The following is a 25281-nucleotide window of genomic DNA, read 5'->3' as shown; positions in this document are numbered from 1 at the left end:
TACCTGGACTGCGTAGAGGAGTGGGTCACCACAATATATATAATAAGAAAACCATCAACTTTTATGAATCTCACCAATAAATGTACCTGGACTGCGTAGAGGAGTGGGTCACCACAATATATTAAAAACCCTGAACTTTTATGAATCGCACCAATAAATGTACCTGGACTGCCTAGAGGAGTGGGCACTGGGCACCACAATAAAATATATAAAAAACCTTCAACAGGTCTGCATTACACTACACATACGGCTGCTCCTCCATCCTCTCCATCATATACATGTTGGAGTTTTAGCGTGTGACAACCTCTTGTTTTTGATAATGTCAGTGCATTTTGAATATTTTTCAATTTGCCCCACACCACTGAATGTACTTTATCTATGATACGCATCTATCTATCTTGACTGCGTAGTGTGGTGGCCCCGGTACACAATTTGGTACCGAGGCCACAATATAATTAAAAAACCCTCCACGTGTCAGAATTCCACAAAACAAGTATCTGGACTGCGTATTGGGGTGGCCCCGGTACCCAATTTGATACCGGGGCCACAATAAAATAAATACACCCTCCACGTGTCAGAATTCCACCAAACAAGTATCTGGACTGCGTAGTGGGGTGGCCCCGGTACCCAATTTGATACCGGGGCCACAATACCTCCTCCAAACATGGTACAGACAATTCGTCATTGAGATCCCATCAAGTATGTTAAAGACAGACAGGGTCCAAGTGTTATTGGTTGACTTTGTAAACCAAAAAACTGTCCCTGTTGCACATAGTCGTGCAATGAAGACTGACTTTTTCATTTAAAGGCACCATCTTTCAAGTGTAGTGTTTGTAAGTCTAAGTCATATTATACTTTTGGTAAAATTGGTTTATTTTGTTCCTCTTTATGGTAACTACTAATAGAATTAAAGTATTAAATAGAAGCGGCAGTTCCTCTTTATGGTAATTAGTAATAGAATTAAAGTATTAAATAGAATTAAAGTATGAAATAGAATTAAAGTATTAAATAGAATTAAAGTATGAAATAGAATTAAAGTATTAAATAGAATTAAAGTATGAAATAGAGTGGTATAGAGTTGTAGTGTGGTATAGATAGAGTGGTCCCCACAATATAATAATAAAACCCTCAACTGGTCTGAATTCCACCAAACAAGTATCTGGACTGCGTAGTGTGGTGGCCCCGGTACACAATTTGGTACCGAGGCCACAATATAATTAAAAAATTGGGCATCAACTGTCACCGTTGTTTAATATCTGATACACCTAAATATGGACTGCACAGTGGAGTGGCCCCGGTAGTAAATTTGGTGCCGGGGCCACAATACCTCCTCCAACTTCCAAGTGTAGTGTTTATAAAGACAGACAGCGTCGAAGTGTTATTAGTTGGCTTTCTTAACCCTAAAATTGTCCCTGTTGCAAATATTCGTGCAATGGACAGTTACTTTTTTATTGAAAGACTCAAGCTTTCAAGTGTAGTGTTTATAAAATATAAACAACAATACAGTAGTTTTAGAGCACGTCAATACCTCTTGTTTTAAATTATGACACGGCATTTTACTTTTGGTTTAATTTCTTGAATTTTTTTAAATTTGGTTTTACTTTTTGAACATGGCAAACGACTGTTGATTGGTCATATAATGCCAAAAAAAAAGTTCCAAGATGGAATTGTCCTTGGGCCCTCACACCCACCCTTATGTTGTTGAAATAGGACATGCACACTTTAACAAACCAATCATTTCAGCGACAGGGCCTACCAAACAACTTTGGCTGAAATGATTGGTTTGTTTGGGCCCCCACACCAAAAAAGCTATTCATCTCTCCCTGTACAGACTAAACAGGCTCTACTGAGGCAAGATGTCGTCCTCATCCTCAACCTCTGATTCCTCTCCCCCTACAGTGTGTACTTCCTCCTCATCACACATTATCAATTCGTCCCCGCTGGACTCCACAACCACAGGTCCCTCTGTAGTATCTGGAGGGCAGTGCTGTACTTCATTGAGGAATTGATTATTCATTTTTATAAACATCATTTTTTCAACGTTCTGAGGAAGCAACCTCCTTCGCCGCTCACTGACCAGGTTCCCCGCTGCACTAAAAACTCTTTCCGAGTACACACTGGAGGGGGGACAACTCAGGTAAAATAGAGCCAGTTTGTACAGGGGCTTCCAAACTGCCTTTTTTTCCTGCCAGTAACAATATGGACTGTCTGACATGTCTACTTGGATGGTGTCAGCAAAGTAATCATCCACAATTTTTTCTATTGTGACAGCATCCAATGCAGCGAGAGTAGACATGTCTGCAATGGTTGGCAGGTCCTTCAGTCCGGACCAGATGTTATCAGCATCCCCGCCAGTGCCTCTTTTGGGAAAACTGAGCTTTTTCCTCGCAGCCATAGATGTGGAAGAAAATGAGGGTGGAGCTGTTGGCATGTCACGGTCCTCTTCAGAGGACAATCTCCTGACCAGCAGGTCTTTGCACCGCTGTAGACTTGTGTCCGCCGGAAACAGAGACACAACATACGCTTTAAACCGAGGATCGAGCACGGTGGCCAGAATGTATTCCTCTGACTTTAAAAGAGTGACCACCCTCGGATCCTGGCAAAGCGTACGAAGGGCTACATCCACAAGAGCTACATGCTTGGTGTAATCGCAATGGCTTACCAGCTCCTCCCTCACTTTCTCCAGCTGCTTCTGCAACAGCCTGATCAGGGGAATGACCTGACTCAAGCTGGCAGTGTCGGAACTGACTTCTCGTGTGGCAAGTTCAAATGGCTGCAGAACCTTGCACAACACGGAAATCAGTCTCCACTGCGCTTGACTGAGGCGCATCCCCACTCCTTTGCCTATGTCGTAGGTGGCTGTGTAGGCCTGAATGGCCTTTTGCTGCTCCTCCATCCTCTGCAGCATACAGAGGGTGGAGTTCCAGCGCGTCACAACCTCTTGTTTGAGGTGATGGCAGGGCAGGTTCATGCTTTTTTGATGTGCCTCTAGTCTGCGGTAGGCACTGGCTGAATGCCGAAAGTGTCCAGCAATTTTGCGCGCCACCGCAAGCATCTCCTGCACACCCCTGTCACTCTTGAGGTAATGCTGCACCACCAAATTAATGGTGTGGGCAAAACATGGGACGTGCTGGAAATTGCCCATATTTAATGCCCGCACAATGTTACTGGCATTGTCTGACACCACAAATCCCCATGAGAGTCTAAGTGGGGTAAGCCACTGGGAGATAATTTCCCTCATTTTCTCAAATATGTTGTCAGCGTTGTGCCTCTTATTAAAGCCTGTAATACACAATGTTGCCTGCCTTTGCATGAGCAGCCATTTTGTAGATGCTGCTACTGATGCAGCTGTTGCTGTTGCTGCGGAAGGGGATGCATCTACCCAGTGGGCTGTCACAGTCATATAGTCCTTCGTTTGCCCAGAACCACTTGTCCACATGTCCGTGGTTAAGTGGACAGTGGGTACAACCGCATTTTTAAGAGCACTGAGGACACTTGATCGTACTTCTCTGTACATTTTTGGTATCGCCTGCCTAGTGAAGTGGAATCTCGAGGGGATTTGGTACCGGGGACACAATACCTCCATCAACCCTCTAAATCCCACTCCACTGATGGCGGACACCGGGCGCACGTCTAACACCAACATTGCAGTTACAGCCGCAGTTATACGCTTTGCAATAGGGTGACTACTATCGTATTTTGTGGTCATGGCAAATGACTGTTGGACGGTCAATTGTTTTGTGAAAGACTTAGCGGTCTTACGACTTCCCCTCTGGGAAGATGACCGACTAACAGCAGCAACAGCAGCAGTGGCAGTAGTAGGCGTACCGCTGCAGGATTCCTCGGATGAATCCCGTATTGAGGAGGACTCAGTCTGGCTGCTGACTTGGGCTGCAGGACTGAATCTGATGGAGATTGTGGAGGAAGTTGACGAGGAGGGTGTTGCTGGTGTGTATCCAACTGGACCACGGGATTTAGGTGTCCCTGTACCGATGAGGGTCCTAGCCCCAGTTCCTGAACTAACCACTGAACTATGAAGGTTATTCAGGTGACGTATAAGGGAGGATGTTCCTAGGTGGGCAAGATCCTTACCCATGCTTATTTGAGCTTTACATAAGCTACATATGGCCATACATTGGTTGTCTGGATTTGGATAAAAATAACTCCAGACCGAAGAGGTGCATTTTTTGGTCTTCTGACCAGGCATGACGATGGGCTTTTTCATCCCATGGACATCAGCTGTTTCCCCCCCTGGTGCCTCATTTACAATAACCACATCACCATCCTCATCATCAAGTTCCTCCACAGCGCCAGCTACATCATCAATAGCCTCCTCCCAAGCCACCTCTTCCCGTACAGTGATGGGAAGGTCAGGCTTGACTACCACCAACATCCTTGGACTCGCCTTGTGGATTTGTGATAATTTCTCTTTAGAAGGCAGAGTTGTTTGCTGTTTTGTTGCTGACAGCATAACTCTCTTCAATTTTTTGTAGGGGGGGGGAGGAGGAGGAGGGCTAAGATCCGTGGGTGAAGCTGAACCCCTAGTCATGAACACGGGCCAGGGCCTAAGCCGTTCCTTGCCACTCCGTGTCGTAAATGGCATATTGGCAACTTTACGTTTCTCCTCAGATGATTTTAAGTTTCTCTTTTTGCTACTTTTTCTTAACTTGGGCTTTTTGGATTTTACATGCCCGGTACTACGAGATTGGGCATCGGGCTTGGAAGACGACGTTGATGGCATTTCATCGTCTATGTCATGACTAGTGGCAGCAGCTTCAGCATTAGGAGGAAGTGGGTCTTGATCTTTCCCTACTTTATCCTCCAAATTTTTGGTCTCCATTATATGTAGCACAAGATACTGCAGAATGTGTGAACTTGGTAATATTGCAGTACCAATGGACTTATACTGCTGGATTGGTTTTGCAAATTTGGTTATAATTATTATATATATTTTTTTTTTTTTAAATTTTTTATTTTTTTTTACTTTTTTTTTATTTTTTAAAAACTTGGGAATAATGGGGAAATAACTATGCCCTTAGAAGCACAGAGCACAGGACACAGCACCACTGGACTGAACAGGACACGGCACAGGACCCAGCAGCACTACGGAACTCAGCAGGACAGAGCACAGGACACAGCACCACTGGACTGATACTGCAGAATGTGTAAACTTTGTAATATTGCAGTACCACTGGACTTTTACTGCTGAATGTGTGAACTTGGTAATATTGCAGTACCAATGGGCTTATACTGCAGGATTGGTTGTGCAAATTTTGTGGTAATTAAAAAAAATTAAAGTAGTTTTTGGTATTTTTTAAAAAAACTTTTTTTTAATTTTTTTAAACACAGGGGAATATTGGGGAAATAACTATGCCCTTAGAAGCACAGAGCACAGGACACAGCACCACTGGACTGAACAGGACACAGCACAGGACCCAGCAGCACCACTGACCTCAGAAGGACAGAGCACAGCACACAGCACCACTGGACTGATACTGCAGAACACAGCACAGCACAGCACAGCACAGCACAGCACAGAACTAAACAGCACAGCACAGAACTAAACAGCACAGCACGAGATCTACCAGGACAGAGGACCACCTAACACACCCTCCCTCTACCCTGATCAATGCCCGAGTGAAGATGGCGGCGACTAGCGGGGAATTTATAGGATCCGAGTATCACGAGATCCGACAACGGGTTTATGAGTCAGAGCCTCAGTTTCAGATTTGAATTTGGCGCCAATACCCGGATCTGTCTCGGATCCGACTCGGATCCGCAACGTTCGGGTGGGCTCGGATTTCATAAATCCGAGTGCGCTCATCCCTAATGTAGATCAGTAAATAAATGCTGAAAAAGTTAATTTAGGAAGCTGAGACTGCAGCGCATTTAGTTTCATCCTTCTCATTTACACAGCACTGAGGAATGCATGTTTATATTATAAATAAATTATAAGAATAAAATAAAGAGGCAACTCAACATGATTTCTAATTAAGGCACTATGTTACCAGAGTCAGTTTATTATTTATATATATATATATATATATATATATATATATATATAGTATATTATGAAAGGCTTTCGCAGATAAACCAAATCTAACAAAAAATACAGATAGAGAAGCAAAGAAAAAGAGGAAAGTTAATGTTTGGTAAGGGTCTGTAAAATGACCCTTGAACATATTACATTTGTCTTGCCTTACAAGCCAACTCCAATTAATTTTTTTAAGATATATAAAATTAGGATCTGAAACCTAGTATTCATTTACTATGCAAACCTTTTTTATTAGCCAATCAGACCATTGGATTGTTTACAGCATAGCCAATTAGATCATCAGAAATTTCCTAGCAGCAGTCTATGAGTATGTCGATCACATGGGAGGCCGTTACTTGTAAGTGAGGGGAGAGCTGCATGTTACTGGGGCAGTGAGTGTCATGATGCTAATAAAGAGAATGGAGGTACGTGGGAATCCACACACTGAGAGTTAGATAGTGGAAGAACCAGGGTGCTCGATAACACAAAGTAGTGGAAAGTCTAAAAACACAAAAAAAACTAAAGCAAAATAAGGGGGATATCATACAATTACCTTCCAGAACATGTGAGAATGCTCCAAAAACTTATCTTCAACTTCCACTGGAAATCAGACTTATTTAAATATCTGGAAGCTAATATAAATGAATATTATGACTAATTATATAAAGCTAGTTTTCCCCCTTTGCTTAGTACAATCAATCAAGATCTGGCCTTCTGGGCTAAACACTTCATATCCTTATAGGTAAAATGAATATGGTCAAAATAAACAAACTGCCAAGAATCCTTTATTTGTTCCAAACCTTAGCAATCAGAATTGCTGCAGAAAAACGGATCAGCTAGTATTCATTGTTACATTGGCTACCTATATTCAATTTTCGAAACACTTTGTGGCCAAACAAACACTTGGGGGTAAATGTATCAAGCTGAGAGTTTTTCAGCGGGTTTGAAAAGTGGAGATGCTGCCTATAGCAACCAATCAGATTCTAGCTGTCATTTTGTAGAATGTACTAAATAAATGATAGCTAGAATCTGATTGGGTTTTCAAACCCGCCGGAAAACTCTCAGCTTGATACATTTACCCCTTGGGGTTATATTTACTAAACAGCGGGTTTGAAAAAGTTGAGATGTTACCTATAGCAACCAATCAGATTCTAGTTATCATTTATTTAGTACATTCTACAAAATGACAGCTAGAATCTGATTGGTTGCTATAGGCAACATTTCTACTGTATCAAACCCGCAGTTTAATAAATATACTCCTTGTAATAATTGTGGATAATTATTTTATGGTGACTGTTGAATTATTCATGAGGATAATATATTTGCAGATCATATCTGCATATGTCAATGGCGCTTACATCAGTGATCTGGGGATGCCGACATAGGAAAGCAGGTTGTCTTACATTCACTCCTACACCAGCTATTTACATCTTATTTCTGAAACACTCTGTGGCTAAATAAGAACTTTATATCCTACTGTGACCAGTGGATTATTCGCAATCATATCTGCGGTAACTATATCAACAATTCTATGTCAACTGTTTGCTATTATTTTGAACAATTTTTTCATACATATTGCTAAGGAGATTATTATTACGTCTTTATTTCTACATCATTTATTACTACTGAATAATTGACTCTATAAGTTATTAACAGTGACTGTTTTCTGTGTACTGGCTGTGATCATAAGTGGATAAGCGCGTTGCTATTTGCATATGCTTGATTAATTGCTTTTATACTAATTGTTATTATATTTTTTATGCTCAGAATACATTTGAGAAAATACATAAATTATACCTGTGTTGATAATTATGTAGATTTTCTAGCAATGTCTTCTTTTCTGCGCTTGATAACCTACATATCGGACTTCCTCAGACCATGGCCTCTTTAAAACACCTTCTGACACCTCCTGGATGTGGAACCTTCTAACCCAGGGGACATCACCTACACAAATGCATTAAACGAGTGTAACATTTATACTGGCAGCAAATAATCGGATTAATTACTTGCGACATGTTTTTAGTAGTTTGGGATTAAATGTTGTAAGTGTGTGAACAGATGCCGTAACTCTAAGGGGGAATTCAAAGTAACGCGGCATGCGCACTATTAACGTTATTACGGTTATAGTGCGTTTAAATACTGTTATTTCGGTAGTTTCAACACCGTTTTTTTGAAAGCTGGGTTAATATTACCATAATAACGGTAATAGCTTTTGCGTGGCGGTACTTCGGGGCGAAATGAATTCCCTCCTAAGGGTAAGTTTCAATGTTTTAGAATATTTTCTTGAGATTATTATTATTATTATTATTATTATCATTTATTTGTTAGGCGCCACAAGGTATCCGCAGCGCCGCACACAGTACTAACAGTAGACTATACAAGGTGAAACCATACAGAACAATGAACAAAAAGTACCAATACTTCAGAAACTCCGGCCAGTCATATGCAGTAAAGATGGAGCAGAAGAACAGGTATGGAGACAGGAGGGGAGGGGGCCCTGCTCATACGAGCTTACATCCTAAGGGAGGGTAAACAGACCAGGCACAAGAGGAGCCAGTTGAGGCAAGAGGAGAGAAGGGAGGACGAGCAAAGGGAGGAGATGGGGGTTAAGTAGATGGTTGGTAGGCTTTGAGGAACAGGTGAGTTTTGAGTGCACGTTTGAAGGAGCACAGAGTAGTAGAAAGACGGATGGAACGAGTGAGGTCGTTCCAGAGAAGGGGGGCTGCACTGGAAAAGTCTTGGAATCTGGAGTGGGAAGAGGTGATAAGGGTGGAGGAGAGGCGGCGGTCATTGGCCGAGCGCAGGCAGCGGGCAGGAGTGTGAATGGAGAGGAGGTTAGAGATATAAGGGGCAGTAGAGTTGGAGAGAGCCTTGTAAGTGGTGGTGAGGAGTTTGAAAAGGATTCTGTAGGGGAAGGGGAGCCAGTGTAAGGCAAGGCAGAGAGGGGAGGCAGAGGAGGAGCGGTGTGAGAGGAAGATGAGTCTTGCGGCCGCATTGAGTATAGAGCGGAGGGGGGAGAGAAGGGAGATGTCCACTGCAGTGCTACAGACCCTACTCCTGGACTTCCCACAGTTATGATGATCTAGATCTTGCAAACTATAATTTCTTTAGGCACTTCTCCATTGTTACAGTGGGTTGATGCCAACCAGTTACGTGGTTTTCCGTTCCCCTGACTAATACAGATCAGCAGATGACGCCATAAGCATTATCAGGTAAAGCAGGCTAGGTGGATGTCATCCAATCACAGTACAATTTCCTAAGCATTAATTCCTGCAGATTTTAACAGTTGGGATTTTAAGGGGTAAATGTATCAAGCAGAGGTTTGAAAAGTAAATATGCTGCCTATAGCAACCAATCAGATTCTAGCTGTCATTTTGTAGAATGTACCAAATAAATGATAGCTAGAAACTTGACTGGTTTTTAAAACCCGCTGTAAAACTCTCCGCTTGATACATTTACCCCTAGATCTTTGAACTGGTGTCAAGGGTGTAATTGAATTCATTCTCACTGTAAGTCATTTTGTTCAATGGTATACAAAAAAAAAATTGATAACTGAGTCAAGGACGCATATTAGTGACCCTGAGGGACAATGCTGGAGTAACCGGAGCTCACTTTAAATCCAGACATTCTTTTATGGACAAAGCTATACTGTTTTGTTTTTTTCTCCCATTCCCCAAAAAATGGTTAATGGGGTTGTTCAGTTCAACTGTTATATGCTCAAAACTGCACTATCTTTTTAACCCTTTAAGGGGGGGATGGGAAAAAAAATTATTCATAGGGAGATATTTTATTTATTTTATTTTTAGGTAATACTTCTGTTTTCAAATGTATGCATTGTTCTTACCACTGACAATAAACAGACTTATTGCATGTTATAGTGCTGTGACAATGCAAATGACATCCTATCAAGAAGTACCTAGTCATTACAATCATACATTCATGTTTTTTCTTTCTTGTTTATAAAGAAGGCTGCAGTGTTTGTATTATTCATTGTTCCGTGTATGAATTATAATGTCATTATAATTAAATAGGTAGCATAGCAATTATATATATAATAACACAGTTTCAGTACATTCACCCAACCAGGATGCATAGTGTCTATATAATCAGGTTATATTCATTCAAGAAATTAGGCGTATTTCTAGGAAGATGGAACATTTATATTATTATATATAATTACATCTCATATAGGATTACATATACAAATGATATACTGTCATTTCTTCCCTATATAATAGATATGTTTGAATCCCCCAAAATCCCCTTCTCTTCAGTTCGCTCAAATTCAGTCTCAATATTTGTGAATTGCAGAGAAATGTCATTTTTATCTTTCTACCAGCTCACAGCTTATTGGACAGATCACAATTTCCGGTCAGTCATCGTACTATCGCTATAGTAGAAGCAGGAAGTTGAACATATCAAATAAATATGCTCTAATTATTCAAACATTTAGAGGTTCAATTGACTGGTTTGAGAGTCTTGAAGTTATATTCAGTACAGTTTTGATTTTCTGGCCGGTTTCATGTGGATTCGACTGTCATGGTCAAATTGCGATTCGAAATCTGAGTTCGAAATTCGACTTCACAGCTAGCAGTTAAAACAAGTTAATAAATACTAAAGTTTAGAATTAGAGTAAATTTTGCTTTACTAAATTGCGGTCATCATGTGTTTCATGACTAGTGGTGCCACACACTGTTCATCTTGTGCTATGTATGCCCTAGTTCAATGCTCAATACTGCTGTGCCAGATATAAGAGAATTTCTCATATGAATACCCAGATTCTGGATCTAAATAAGCAACTGGCAACACAGAACTTTATTAGCAACATGAAGAGGAGTTTGCTACTCACTGTGCAGGAGCTGGTGAGTCCAGTGAGAAGGGGTTGGAGACATGGGAGAGAAGGATCCTTCTGAGTTAGGTGGCTGATTCATAGTGTAGAAGGAAACGTGATAAATTGGCTGTTATTGGGGAGTAGCATTACTGCAGCAGAATATTTCCACTTAGTAACCAGGAGACTGATTGTTCCAGTAAAGATAGATACACTAATGTAGTGAAGGGCAGATAATTGGAGGAGGTAGGGGGAGCAATTGCTAGGGAGGACAGGTGGGGCAATCTGTCAACAGGACCATGAAGGTTGAATACTTTGTAGTCACCCATGTGCACTGGTTTGGCATATTGTGGTTTTAGTTGATACACTGTTGAAAGGGGCTGGGTATGACTTAATGCTTATATCACATATATTTGTACCATCTACAACATTAGGTAGATAGATGGTCCCCAAAAATAGTTTCAAGGAATAATGCTCCTTGTCCTCATATCGCCCTGCATTAGCTCACCCCATGGTGTCAATCGTTTGTCTGCCCCTTCCCCTTTAGATTGTAAGCTCTAGTGAGCAGGGCCCTCTTCCCTCCAGTTCTCATTATCTATAACTTTTTTTTTCCAGGTTATCAGTAGCTGTGTTGTGAGTTGTAATATATTTTGTTTACTGTATTGTACTCTGTTATACCATGTACTGTCTTGTTTTTGCCCTCTGTACAGCACTGTGGACCTCACGTGGTGCCCTATAAATAAAGATGATTAATTATAATAATAATAATAAAAGTAATTAAGCTGGAAAAGCAAAGATACCATGTCAGAATGTTCTAAAATGCTACCTCTGTCGCATGCTACACCCGAAAGAGATCAGGAGCTTCGGGAGGTAAATAAATTGCTCAGAGGCCCGGAAAAGATGGAGGATTTAGGGCTGTGCGGAAAACTGGGTAAATTTCTCTGTTGCTAGAGGCTCTACTGGAGCGATAGTCTGCACCTCAGTTGGGTGGGTGCAGCAATGTTGGGGGAGAAGATGGTTAGACCAGGGTTTCCCAAACCCAGTCCTCAGGGCTCCCTAACAGTGCAGGTTTTCCATATCTCCTTGCTGGAGCACAGGTGTATTCATTACTGACTGACACATTGTAACAGATCCACAGGTGGTCCTAATTATGTCACATGTGATCCGGAAAACCTGCACTGTTGGGGAGCCCTGAGGAATGGGTTTGGGAAACCCTGGGTTAGACCATTTAACTAGATTATAAACTAGGGGATAGATAAAGGGATAGAAGTAGTATGAAAGAGTATACAGTTAACAGGGCTTAGAGAGGTGAAAGGGGGGATGGTTTACAAGAGTTGATAAGGATATGTGTAAAATTAAAAATCACAGCAAAATTTAGAGCAAATCTATTTTCGTAGTGGACAGGCTGTCTTGCAGAGGTGTGAAGTTCCAACAATACAATCTTTGAGTCCTGCACACTTGTGAAAAAGTAGCACATCTCTTCTAGGATTGTTCGGAATAAATAGGTGAACTAGAATTAATGATGTTGGAAGAGAATTATGAAGTTAATATAATTAAGTTTAAAATCATGAGTGGGAAGGGAATTTGGAAAGTTATTGCTAGTTTAGGAAGGAAATGAAAGATAGGAAAAGAGGGGGTGCTTGTGTATACATAAAACCAGAGCATCGATCTTCCTTGGCATAATTAGCATTCAATGTCTCGGTAAGTACAAAACAGGGGATTGTGGTATTTTCCCTAAATGCAAAGCAATATTTGTGTCATAGTCACATGTCAGATGTCAGATTTAAAGTCTTACAATGTCTTGAGGACAATCAGCGATCAATATCACCATGGATGCCAGGATTTTATTTCCTCTCTGTGATTTCTGGTACAAAGTGAGTAAACGTAAGTTGGTATGGCAATGCTCCCATTTCTCCTTGCTTAAAAGTGTGGAAGGCAATGGCAATGACAGTGATAATGTAGGGAGATAACATCTGGTGGTTCGATCTTTATTTGGACACACTATAATCACCCAGTGAACTTTGAAAACCATATATTGACCCTGGCCATAGTCACTCAACTACATACAAGTCCTCAATTCCCAAACTGAAGCAGAATCAAAAAAGTTGAAGGACTTCTTTTCAAATCATTTTGGCCAAGTGCTCATTTAAGGAAAGTGCTCTAGGATGTGTACAACTGTACTTTTTACCTATGTCATCATCATTATCATTTATTTATATTGCGCCACTGATTCCGCAGCACTGTACAGAGAACTTATTCACATCAGTCCCTGCCACATTGGAGCTTACAGTCTAATTTCTTTAACACACACACAGACAGAGAGAGAGACTAAGGTCAATTTTGATATCAGCCAATTAACCTACTAGTATGTTTTTGGACTGTGGGAGGAAACTGGAGCACCCGGAGGAAACACACGCAAACACGGGGAGAGCACACAAACTCTACACAGATAAGGCCATGGTTGGGAATTGAACTCATGACCTCAGCGCTGTAAGGCAGAAATGCTAACCACTTAGCCACCGTGCTGCCCCTATGTCTAATACTTCCATCAGTTATGGGTGATTGTTACTGTGATAGCTATTATTGATTTCACTGATTATGAACATAAGAGTTTTCATGTCAGAATTGTCATCAGTTTCAACTACAGTCTCATACTATTCACCATGTACATCATTGCCCTCTTATTACCATTTTCACCATCAGGAAGGACAACAAGGCTAGATGTACAACAATGCTAGGTGTACAATAAACATGTTTCATTGTTTAAACTAACATTTGGATTGTCAGGTATCAAGCTTTTCATAAGCTTTAATACACACACTATACACTTGCCCCTGAGCATGTTATCCATATCACTCTTACAAAAAAGTTTATGATGATATATGGATTGTATTTTTAGGAATCAAAACTGGTTGGTATGGTTGTGGGTTATAGACAAACTCTGTATTTCTTGTATTTATTTATCAGCTTCACATAGTAAAGTGATAAAGTGCACTTTATCAAACATGATAAAGTGCACTTTCCCTAACAGTACAATGATATTTTTTTATTTTTTTTAAACTCTTTATTTAAAGAGGAAACAACAGGGAAAAAATACAATCAACACGAATGACATAAAAATATCAAGATGTCTCCTCTATGTTTTATGTTTTTATATCAGTGGGGAGGAGGGGGAAAGAGAAAAAAAGGGTGGGGGGTAGAAAGGCACGAGTATTGTTAACAATATCACTAATAAGTAAATAAGTAGCTAAGCAAACTTGGAACGTTGCTGGGAAAAGCTAAGCCACACAATTACATTGACGTACAATGATATTTTTATTGTTAGATGGGGGTGAGGATGTTTGTGTTGTTTCTTGTAGGACATTAATGGGTAGCAGGTTTCTTCCTGCTTAATGCCCCATCAACTATTGTCTCTTCTTTATGCTCTGATGAGCTTATTTAATAAGAGCTGGGGCCGCAAATGAGGCTCAGAGTGTCATAAAGCAGAGAATAAGATTGAAATATATCTTACTCTTTGCCCAAACCAGCCAATTTCCTCACTAGATGACCTCACTCCACTGCACCAGAAGTACATCTGCAATCAGGAGGAACATGCAGCTTTGTACTAAGAGCTATGCGATTCTTGCTTAAATCCATTAAACCAAAGAAAATAATATTTTGGCAGGACTTATTATGCACCAGTGTCCTGCATAGGTGTCTATATTTGGCATACTTACCTACATTTCCCAGAGGGAAAAGGGTAAGTGTGGGTGAGAATCAGGACACAATCAGGGCATTGCACGGTGGGACAATGATGATGCCAATCGCCTCGTCCTGCCCCAATTACAAGAAAGAGAGGCGGGATCTAGGAGACCTGCTGACTCTCCAAGCAATGTGAGAGCACTCCCTGAAACCTGGGAATCTCCCATTTACACAAGTGAACAGACGCTCCTTACCATAGCGCACATTAAGTGCACCAGGTTGATAGATGAAAACTTCTCTGCAGAATTGAGTTGCACTTGTTCCAGTCGTACACCTGTCAAAACCCGGTGGAAAATCTGATCGCCCAGAAGTCACATTGAGCTGTAAGATTTGTTGTTATAGATTGTAACACTTCATTATCTTACATTCACATTCCTGTTGATATGTTATTATAGATTGGTGTGTTTTTTTGTGGTATATTTTTAACTTTTCACTGAGAGTAAGGCTATTGTGTGGCCCTTTAAAAGGTTAGACATGGCCCTCTCTGGTCTTATCCTCATAACCAGATCTTACAGCTGCCCCTATAAACCTTGTACAGCAGCATCAGTCAATTTATTAAGCTGTGAAAGTAAGGTAACACCATCTCAGATGGCGTGACTGGTCTTTTACAATGGAATCCAGCTGAAAGCTCTCTGGCTTCACTGGATCCCTCCTCTGTGATTGTGCTATATATTCGTCTAGCATTTTCTCCATTCGCCAGGAGCATTAGGTTGCCGCAAAATAGCAAATAGACTTTGTGGAGGTGGGGGGGGGATCTTTGCTGGGGCTCCCAAAGGGCTCCCAGCATAGTAAATTATAGCAGTATGCCATGCTGCAGGCCGCAGCAATGTATATTGTTAACGCACTCTGTGGGCCTGACTCAGGGAATGGGCGGATGCATGTAGTCAATGTACAGTAAGGCTGTACCAAGCTCGAGTGTATGCAGTAGTGTCCGATTCAAGCTTTGAGCATCTCTAAGGTACATGTTTTTCTGTCGTATCACTTGCACCAGCTACAGGTCAGGTGTAAGTGCCGATTACTAGTGATGATGGCTTTGCATGCTAGAACATGTTTTTGCAATCAGGAGCAACTGTAAAAAGGTATTTTATGACAGTAGACATTAATAACATCCTAATAAATGCTCCTTTTACATTTTTAAATGTTTTGTCATTATTGACTATATTATTAACAGGTGACAGTCATTGAATAGCTTTTTTTTGCTGTGCGTTCTTTTGGGACTTGATATTCCACATATGTATAGGACATATCCTGCAGTGTCTTGTCTGTTAGAGCAGAGCGGACTTAGACCAAATTCTCTGACAGACGTATCTTCAGATCTGCTCTTTGTTGAATAGGGACGTGTGTATGCCCGATGTACGTGCGCTTAACGCACATAGCGCCTGATTCATTAACGAAGGTAAAGCAAAAAAAATGAGTAACTTTGGACTTTGGCAAAACCAAGTGGTATTGGAGGTGGAGGTAAATTTAAAATGTGTGGAAAGATTTGTAGTTGGGGTAGGTCATGTCCTAGATCAACTTATAATGTCAGTGTAAACATAAAGCTATCAAGTATTTGCGTCCTACATGAATAAGCAGCCTATATTATCCTTACGTGCAAAATTATAAACTCATTTGCACCCCTTGCATTGTAACATGGTTTTGCTAAGGTTCAATGTTACTCATTTTTTTGCTTCACGTTCCTTAATGAATCAGGCCCTTTATGTTCAGTTTGCGTTTGCTTTCCATCATAAAAGACTTTCAAAATTATTCATGTTACACTTATATCTGTGGCCTGCAATAATTAAAACAAAACCACAGAAAATGGAATATTTCATCTAGCACTAAAACACTGATGCTTGTGCTGCAACATTCTATTTCACACACTTCTTTTAAATGACCCAGCTTATTTCAAAGCATATTGATGGGTGATATTTTGAGAGGCCTAAATTCTCACTTTAATTGTGCTGCTTTGATCTGAGTCACGTCTAGAGCAATAGTGTAATTACTCTTTGCAACCACTTAGTGGCAGTCTTAGTTTGTCTAAATGTGGTTGTGACACTTGAATACTGAAATAACGATTAATGCAGATGACCCAAGAGTTTCAAGAAAATACTACCTTAGAAACAAGATTCCAGTCATACTGTTATTTCTTGTTGTAACCTTGGGGGAAATGTTCCGTGTCCTTGTACAGTAAAACAATGGCAAAACTGACATGTGGAGTAAGAAGCAGGAGATGATCGTTCCCGTAAAAATTCTATTTACAGGTTTGGCAAGTGTGCAGAGTCTCTACATACACTTCAGTGTGTGTGTAAACTATAATGCATACTTGCCTACTTTTGAAGGCAGCTGTCCGGGAGGGGGTCCGTCGAGGGGGGAGTAGAAACACGTGGTGTGCCGTTAGGCTCCGCCCCCTATCAATCTTAGGCAATTTTAGCCAATCGCAGCAGGTGGCGGGGCCACGATGGCGCATTTAGCCCCGCCTCCACCATATTCAACAACAGCGACAGCTGGATCCGGAACTTTTGCCTGCTCTCTCGGGAGTCCAGGGGAACTCTCAAAAATTTGGGAGAGTAGGCAACTATGCTATAATGGTTTGTTTCCATAATATAAGGTTGAAGCAGCCCAGAGAGTATGTTGTGCAGTGGCGGAACTACCACTGGTGCAGCAGGCTCGGTGCTCCGGGGCCCATGGAGATAATGGGGCCCGCTGCATGGGGAACTAGAGCGCTGTGGGCCCCGGGTCCCTCCTCCCCGCTTCCCTGCACTGGGGCCCACAGCTCACTAGTTCCGCCTCTGATGTCGTGGTATTATAGAGAAGAGTCTAGATAATTAAACAAATAAACATGTATGGGATTTTGAAAGCAGTAAAAACCACTATTTTCTGGTATTCAAGAGACCACTTATAGCCTAATGATGTACAGCTGCAATCTTAATTGGACATGTGTAATAATCTTATCTGCTGCATGGTGCTCATACATCAAATATGCAGAATGGGTTAATGGAACTTAGTGTTAAAGGGCAACTCTATTTCAAATGATTAGAACCCTCTCCAACAGTCTTTATCATCATCATAAACTATTTATATAGCGTCATCAATTCCGCAGCGCTCTACAGAGAACTCTTTCATATCAGTCCCTGCCCCATTGGAGCTTACAATCTAAATTCCCTAACATACACAGAGAGAGAGAGAGAGAGAGAGTGAGAGAGATATTAGGGTCAATGTTGACAGCAGCCAATTTACCTACCAGTATGTTTTTGGAGTGTGGGAGGAAACCGGAGCACCCGGAGGAAACCCACGCAAACTCCACACAGAGAAGGCCATGGTCGGGAATCAAACTCAGTGCTGTGAGGCAGAAGTGCTAACCACTAGACCACTGTGCTGCCCAAGTTTAAAGCTTGTTATTACTATAAAATTATTTCTGTCCAAATCCTTACTTATTTATCCCACTTATCACTGGCTGCAATGTGAAATTACACAAAAGACCTCTGCAGTTTTGGCTACCTCAGGGTAGATAGGTAAAGAGGATGGACACAGTTAATTATATTATAGTAATGCAAACACTGCTAGGGAGGGGAAAAATGAGTCTTTAATTGGGGTTACCCTTTAACATTTAGATTCATTAACCCCTTCAACATTTTTAGCATATGAACATAATACAATAGACTTTTTATTAATGTTTAGTTACAATCGCGTACATTATCATCAGTGTATACAGGCTATGGGTTACCCTTTAAATGTTAAACAAATCAATCACACTGCTCTGGAAGCAAGATAAGTAGTTATGGCGATGGCTTATTGGTCAGCTGCTGAAGCCTTCACTACAAGCCTCTGGTCCATAGCAATATGAACTTCCTTTCATGCCTCAGGTTCTGCAGGCTTCTGGACTGTAATGAAAAATGTGTCTTGCATCCCAGATGTAATATTAGGTTACACAGCGGGTGTCTGAAAAGACATACAGCAGAATGGCGAGCTGGGAGGTCTGAAGTGGATGAATGTAATAATAATATACATAGTGTTCAGATATGTGATAGTCCACTGTTATGATGGCTGCAAGACTCCAGTATTCCAAATATCATCATCAAACATTATAACATATTTACCAGGGACATTTTGCTCTCACTCAGCAGGTGAATTAGAATCTAAAAGATAAAATCTTCACTACACATGGTTACAATGTCACATTGCTTTTGTATTTTAAATATGATTCCAAAATAAGTTCTAACTTTAGAGCACAGATAACAAGAATAAATGATGATAATTCCATCTAATATACAGATTACAGGGGCAAACGCAGGATTTGTAGAGAGGGGTTTCCATGCCACGCCGCCAGTGGGCATGAGCAGAATGCATGGGGGCGTGGCTATAATTTTAGACAGTGCTTGGCTGCTCTCCAACTCCTCCTATCCCCATAATATACACGGGCAATGCTACGTACACTACTATTAGGGGCACACAGCTCTCCCTTTTCGAGCAGAGCTGTGTGAAGCGAGACATACCTCCCAACTGTCCCTACAACCAGGACAAAGTCCTGACTGAGTGTGTCAGAACAGTTGACAGACTGTCCTGCTCTCTTCTACCTGTTCTTGCTGCTTTCAATACTTGTTGGGGAGAGATGGCTGTGAACAGTGCAGACAGAAACGATCGGCACACAAGCTGCAAAGTGGCTGGTCCCGGGGCAGGGTCCAGCCACCTCAAGCATTCAGTACTCCAGGCTGGGAGGGGGGTTTCCAGACACTAAGAACCCCCCCACCCCCCCTCGGTTTGCCTATGGATTAAAAGTAACTATCTGGTCAATGACGAACGGGTCAGTACTGAAAAATAGGGACATAACCAGTTACAAATAATTGTAGGGACACATCTTTAGAACCTGGGACTATGCCTGGAAATAAGAGAAAGTGGGCAACTGGCAACAGGACTGCTTTTTGAAGGACAGTCCTGATTTTTCATGGGAAAAAGGAGTGCACCTCGGTGGTAGTCATTTTAGCGGCACTTATATACCGGACACACTACGCACCGATAAAAAAATCACGATCACTACAAAAGTGATAATGTAAAAATAGGACTTACCATCTAACAGATAAGTAGTATTTCCGGCAATTGCGGTTTTAAAGCGGCAATGGGTGGACCCACCACCTGGATTACATTACAGGCTGTGGGTCCACCCATATGCCGCTTTAAAACGGCAGTTTTCTCTATGACCATTAGAAGTAACGTCATTTGTTAGTGTACATGTTTTGGAACGTTGTTCTTTACATTTGCAGGGAATGTAAGGTGCCAGAAATACTACTTACTGTTGTAGTGATCGTGATATTTTTTGGGTCGGTGTGTCGAGTTTATAAGTGCCAGGAAACCCCCCCTACCACACCCATACACCTAACAAATTGGGGAATGGTCACTGCAAAAAAGAAATGTGGCTGCGTGGGTTTTTTTTGTGTGTGTCTGATATTGTCACCATTAATTATTCAGTGATGTTGGAAGGTATAGAGTAATACACTTGTGCCCCCCTGTTTAATGTTTTGTGTTGGAATTACAGAGAGAATTGGCCAAGATAAAATCAGGCTACTCATTACTCGACTCATAAATATCAAATAATTGGCGTTGACAGCTCTGTTGCAGTGTTCAGTAGTGACATTAAGATTTTATTGCATTGTACTTTTATCTGTGTGGTGCACACTTTCTTTATTTATTTTGCTTGAAGCTGTAGAGAACATTATTTAGTAAAGGGCTTTAATCATACATTAGCTCATGGTATCTGATAAAAGGGAGGGAAAAGACTGAAAGAAAACGGAATGAAACTTTCAACTTAAACTTCTCAGTTTCAAAGAGATGAAACAGTGGTATCTTCAAGCTTTAGAAAACAGAAATCCACATGGTATCTGTCTGAAGAGAGCATTGGTATATTCTATTCACAGCACTTCAAGTTTATATTAATAGTAAAAAATAAATATGTGATTGGACTTGGGAATGTTGGCTCAGCAACAAGTAGAGAGCCACAGTTGCCTAAGAATCAGATAATTTAAAGCATTTATAGTATTACATGTAACAAAACAACCGGTCCTGTGACACACAGCCTTGGATGGGGTATGACCACGCGGACCAATAGTAAGCTATTGTTCCGTTAAATCCCCCAGCCACAATCTGGCTCAGATGGGGCCATGAACGGGAAGATGGGCCCCCACCATCACCATTTCTGGGGGGCAGAGAGGGCTGGAGAGAACGGGGGTGGGGGGGAGAGGCGGTGCCGGAGAGAATGGGGGGGTGTGGACTGGAGAGAACAGAGGGAGATTGAAGCAGTTGGGGAGTAAGGGAATACTATGAACATAAATATATGCTACATTGATGCTATATAAATATAATAGGCAATTAATGATAAAAAATAAATCAGTACTTTACGCAAAAAGGTGGTGAAGTTTATTAGTAATAGTAAATTCTATTGTTAATTATTAATTTAATGTTGGGGCTGCCAAAGGGTGAATTCGGTCTGTTAATTAAATGGGAATGCATTTAATTTAATGGTGGGGGTTTACTAAATGGGAATGGTACTAAACTAATGTCAGTGCTGGTTGGTTGGAGAAATAGGTATGTTTATCAAATAGAAATGTTATTAATTTAATGGTGGGTGTGCAATATGTCTGTTTATTAAACATGAATTCTACTAATTTAATGTTGGGGCTGGTTGGGGCTAAGGAGGCTTAACATAAACACTATTTAATGTCAGTCTGGTGAGGGGCAAGGAGACCTAATTATTAAGCATGGGTACTATTAATTTAATTCAATGTTGGGGCTTTATATTTATTAAATGATAATGCAATTAATTCTGGGGTAGATTGGATGAAATGAGGCCTGTCAACTAAACACAAAAGCTACTGATTTAATGTCTGGCTGGTTTAGGGGGAGGGAGGCCTAGATTGTTCACTCACTGCTCGACTATCCAGGAGGTGAATAGTAACTATCTTTTTTCAAAACAGGGCCCCAACATTCCAGAATCCAGCCATGTAGCAACAAATATTAAGAGACCAGCATATAGTCCATGTAGTCAAAACTGCAAGAACAGGTAAGAGAGCACAGCACAGTGTTGAATAATGGCATTACGCCTGCAAAGGACTAGACACATCTCCACCAGGGATGTGCCTAGTCCTTTAATGGCGCATCCTCCACTGGGGATGTGCCCCTCCTCCCCCACAGGGGCACCAGTGTTCTCCTTTGCACAAAGCACTAAAGTGTTTAGTTATGGCTCTGTGCTTACCGCTTGCTTGAGTTAAGTTCCTCACCTTGCCTTGTGGCAGAAACACCTCTCGGAGATTTCTCCTGCACAGCCTTACATTGAGGTTATGAAGAAAAATCACTGGCCTTGAACAAATAAAGCTACATACACAGAAATAATATAATCTATAAAATATGGGTGAACCAAGCTCATATTGTGTCATAAGGGTCAGCAGCTTAGGGATACGCCACGGCCATAGCCTGTGCTATACTATAAATGGCTTTATAGAGTAACAATAGAAATGACAGGGGTCTTACTCTTTTCATGGACATTGTGCACAAGCAATAAATAAGTGTAATGTGAAAAGTCAACACTTTGATACAAAGGTCAAGAGGAGGGCCCTCAGAGAGGTCAAACTGAGGGTACAGAAGTTCTGTAGACCTGAAGTTAGCAAAATGTGGCACTATTACTTTTGTGGGACTCCAAGTCCCAGCATTCCCTGCCAGGCTTATTTCTGAGATAGCCTATAGAAATGTTTCAGAAGGCAAAGTTCATAGTCTTGGACCAATTATTCCTAACATACCTGGAGATGTATAGTCTAAATGCCTTACAAGAAGAGGTTTTTTTTTTAAGTTACAGAACAAAATGCATTTACTCTCAAATAAATTAATCTTAGCACACAGATGAAAGTCCTTGGGTCTCAATTAAATGTAAGAATTGGGTTTATTATGTTTGCTGAATGTCTTTCACACTGTGATACTAAGATCTTTTCTTTTCACGCAGACTTGGTAGATTTCTCTAAATAATAAATTACTAAAATGCCATTCCGCAAAACAGGTATTAATCCTACTGACAGTGCACATTCTCTCTCAATAAATCCATGTGTAAGTACATGATAAATCCTACTTTTGTTAATTTATGTTTCTTTGGGCAATTAAGGATCCAAGAAACAGTTGGAGCAAGGCCAAAGGCAACAGGCAGAGAACAGAATAGCAATTTACTGGAGAAAAATATTTTTAACATACCGTATTAATGAACTTCTCTCTCTATAATGGGCTTATTTATTAAACTGATTCCTAACAACACAATTTACAAATATTTTATAATATGCAAAGAATTCTATACAGAGTGATGAATTACTTACCGTTCTGTAAGCCCTGGTACTGGGCATGTGCAGAAGCCAAGAGTAGGCGTGGAACTGAATCCTGGTTTGAACCCAGTGCCGTAACCAGAAATGTTGGTGCCCTGGGCGAGACAGGGCACTGGCGCCCCCCATCTAAGTGGGAGTGGCATTTGGCAAGTGGGTGTGGCCAACCTAATGGGTGGGTGTGGCTAGCACTTTACTGAAAAAATTCTTTATATATATAGATATATATATATATATATATATATATATATACATACACACACATATACACACAGTGGTGGGATTCCAATAAATTAAGAACCGGCTCTCTGCCCTAATGACCATATAAAGTATGCAAAAAATATATAGAGATAGGTATTCTAATATTTTATGCACTTAATTACATAAACTGTAGTGGGCATCAATTTAAGGGGGGGTTGAAATCCTTTTAATATTATGAATTTACTTCATATAATGAGAGAGAGAGAGAAAGAGAGAGAGAGGAAAGTAGAGAGAGAGAGAGATAGATAGATAGATAGATAGATAGATAGAGAGAGAGACCAATACATGGCACGCACTAAAAACATCCTCCCAACACTTTCTGAGCACTGTGAAACATCGTAACACAACTACAACCAACCAAAATCATATTAACCGCTCAGTCAAAATAGCCAGAGCACACCATCTGTTCAGAAATGTTGCTGAATTTTTTTTAAAGTGTTATACTGGAAAATGTTTTAATGGTATATGAGAGAGAGAGAGATTTTTTAACATTAACTTACAAAAGTCTGATGCTTCTGCCCGTAAGTTCCGCAGTAGAACGCATGTGCGTTCCACTGACAGGAAGTTCGGCATTTGGAACGCAGGTTTGCGTTCCACTGCGGAGCTTACGGGCAGAAGCATCAGACTTATGTAAGTTACTATATTTGCTTTTCTCATCCCATTAGAGCCACAACTGAAGCTCCCTCCACAGGGATGGGTGCCTGCTTCCGGCTCCCGTGCATCTGGTTGCTCGGCAACCAGACGCACTTCCTCTTCAGCCCTGCCAACTAGTTTGGCGCCTGTGTGCCCCATTGCTTAGCAACAGGACGTGGGTTGGGTACTATTCTATGAAGCTGTAAACCCCGACAGTAATTACCCCGGCAGGATGAACTCGAAGAACTGATTGCCGGCTGACTGAAAACACTGACACCTTCCAACGCAGACTTTCTTCAATTGCAGCACCTGAACAAGCCGGCAGCGGCCGATGGCGTCACCTTCAAGAGTCTGATTCTGATCCGACTTCTTAAGGTACTAATTTAAAGAGGCGCTGCCTGTACAAGGTACATGCTTTAGAAATTAACCTTGTACAGGCATTGCCTCCTTAAATTAGAACCTTAAGAAGTCGGATCACATTCAGACTCTTGAAGGTGACGTCATCGGCCGCTGCCGGCTTTTTCAGGTGCCGCAATTGGAGAAAGTCTGCGTTGAAAGGTGTCAGTGTTTTCAGTCAGTCGGTGATCAGGTCTTTGGGTTCATAGTAAGTACTATTGGGTTTTACAGCATTTGTATAAGTGACTACCACCGCAGGACGCTACTGTGGGTCCCGGTGGGGCGTTCCAAGTCCCCGCCGCCGGTAGTTAGGGCCTCCCTCTTCCCCTATATATTTCTGACTCTGGCACCAAATGGGTGCCAGAGTATTGGGTCCACCTGCTCCAGCGTTACTAGTGTATTCTCCTTATTCTGATTGTCTCCAGTGTATGTCCTTGCTATCGTTCCTGACCTGTCTGCTCTCTCTCCTTTGGCTGATCTTGCTCCCAGTGTTTGACCTGGATTGTTGACGATGTTTACGGATTCTCCCTTGGTACCGCCTTGCCCGTGTGGTTTGACCCGGATTGCCTGACACCTCTTCTATCTACACTTCACTGATTACTCTCTCTGAGAACAGCGACCTGCGTGTCTCCCACAGCTAAGACCAAACTCCCTTGCGGGGGTCCCTGGCGAAGACCTGGGGCACGTTAGACTCTGCACCCCACTGCTGAGTAGCACTAAAATCAGTAAGCAACTCCTTCAGTTTCCAGTTACATGACAGTAAGGTGGATCCCTATGTGCAAAACAAGTATATTGTGTGCACATCAGACAGAACTGGCCATCATATACAGCTCAATAAACAGCACATACAGTACATAACCACATAAACTCCAAACTCCCACTATACAGTTACAAAGGACATGGCCAGCATAAAAGCCCTATGCCCATGATTAGACATGAGCAAAACTGCAGAGAAATCACACAAATGGAATTCTGCACACAAACAGGACATTTTGCAGAATGGGGGTTTAGGGGTGTCTGCGCTGTTGTTTAGGTGTAGTAGGTGGTGCTGCCTACGG

The sequence above is a fragment of the Mixophyes fleayi genome, chromosome 4 (assembly GCF_038048845.1).
Source record: "Mixophyes fleayi isolate aMixFle1 chromosome 4, aMixFle1.hap1, whole genome shotgun sequence".
Classification (NCBI taxonomy): domain Eukaryota; kingdom Metazoa; phylum Chordata; class Amphibia; order Anura; family Limnodynastidae; genus Mixophyes; species Mixophyes fleayi.
This window is presented reverse-complemented; position numbering follows the sequence as displayed.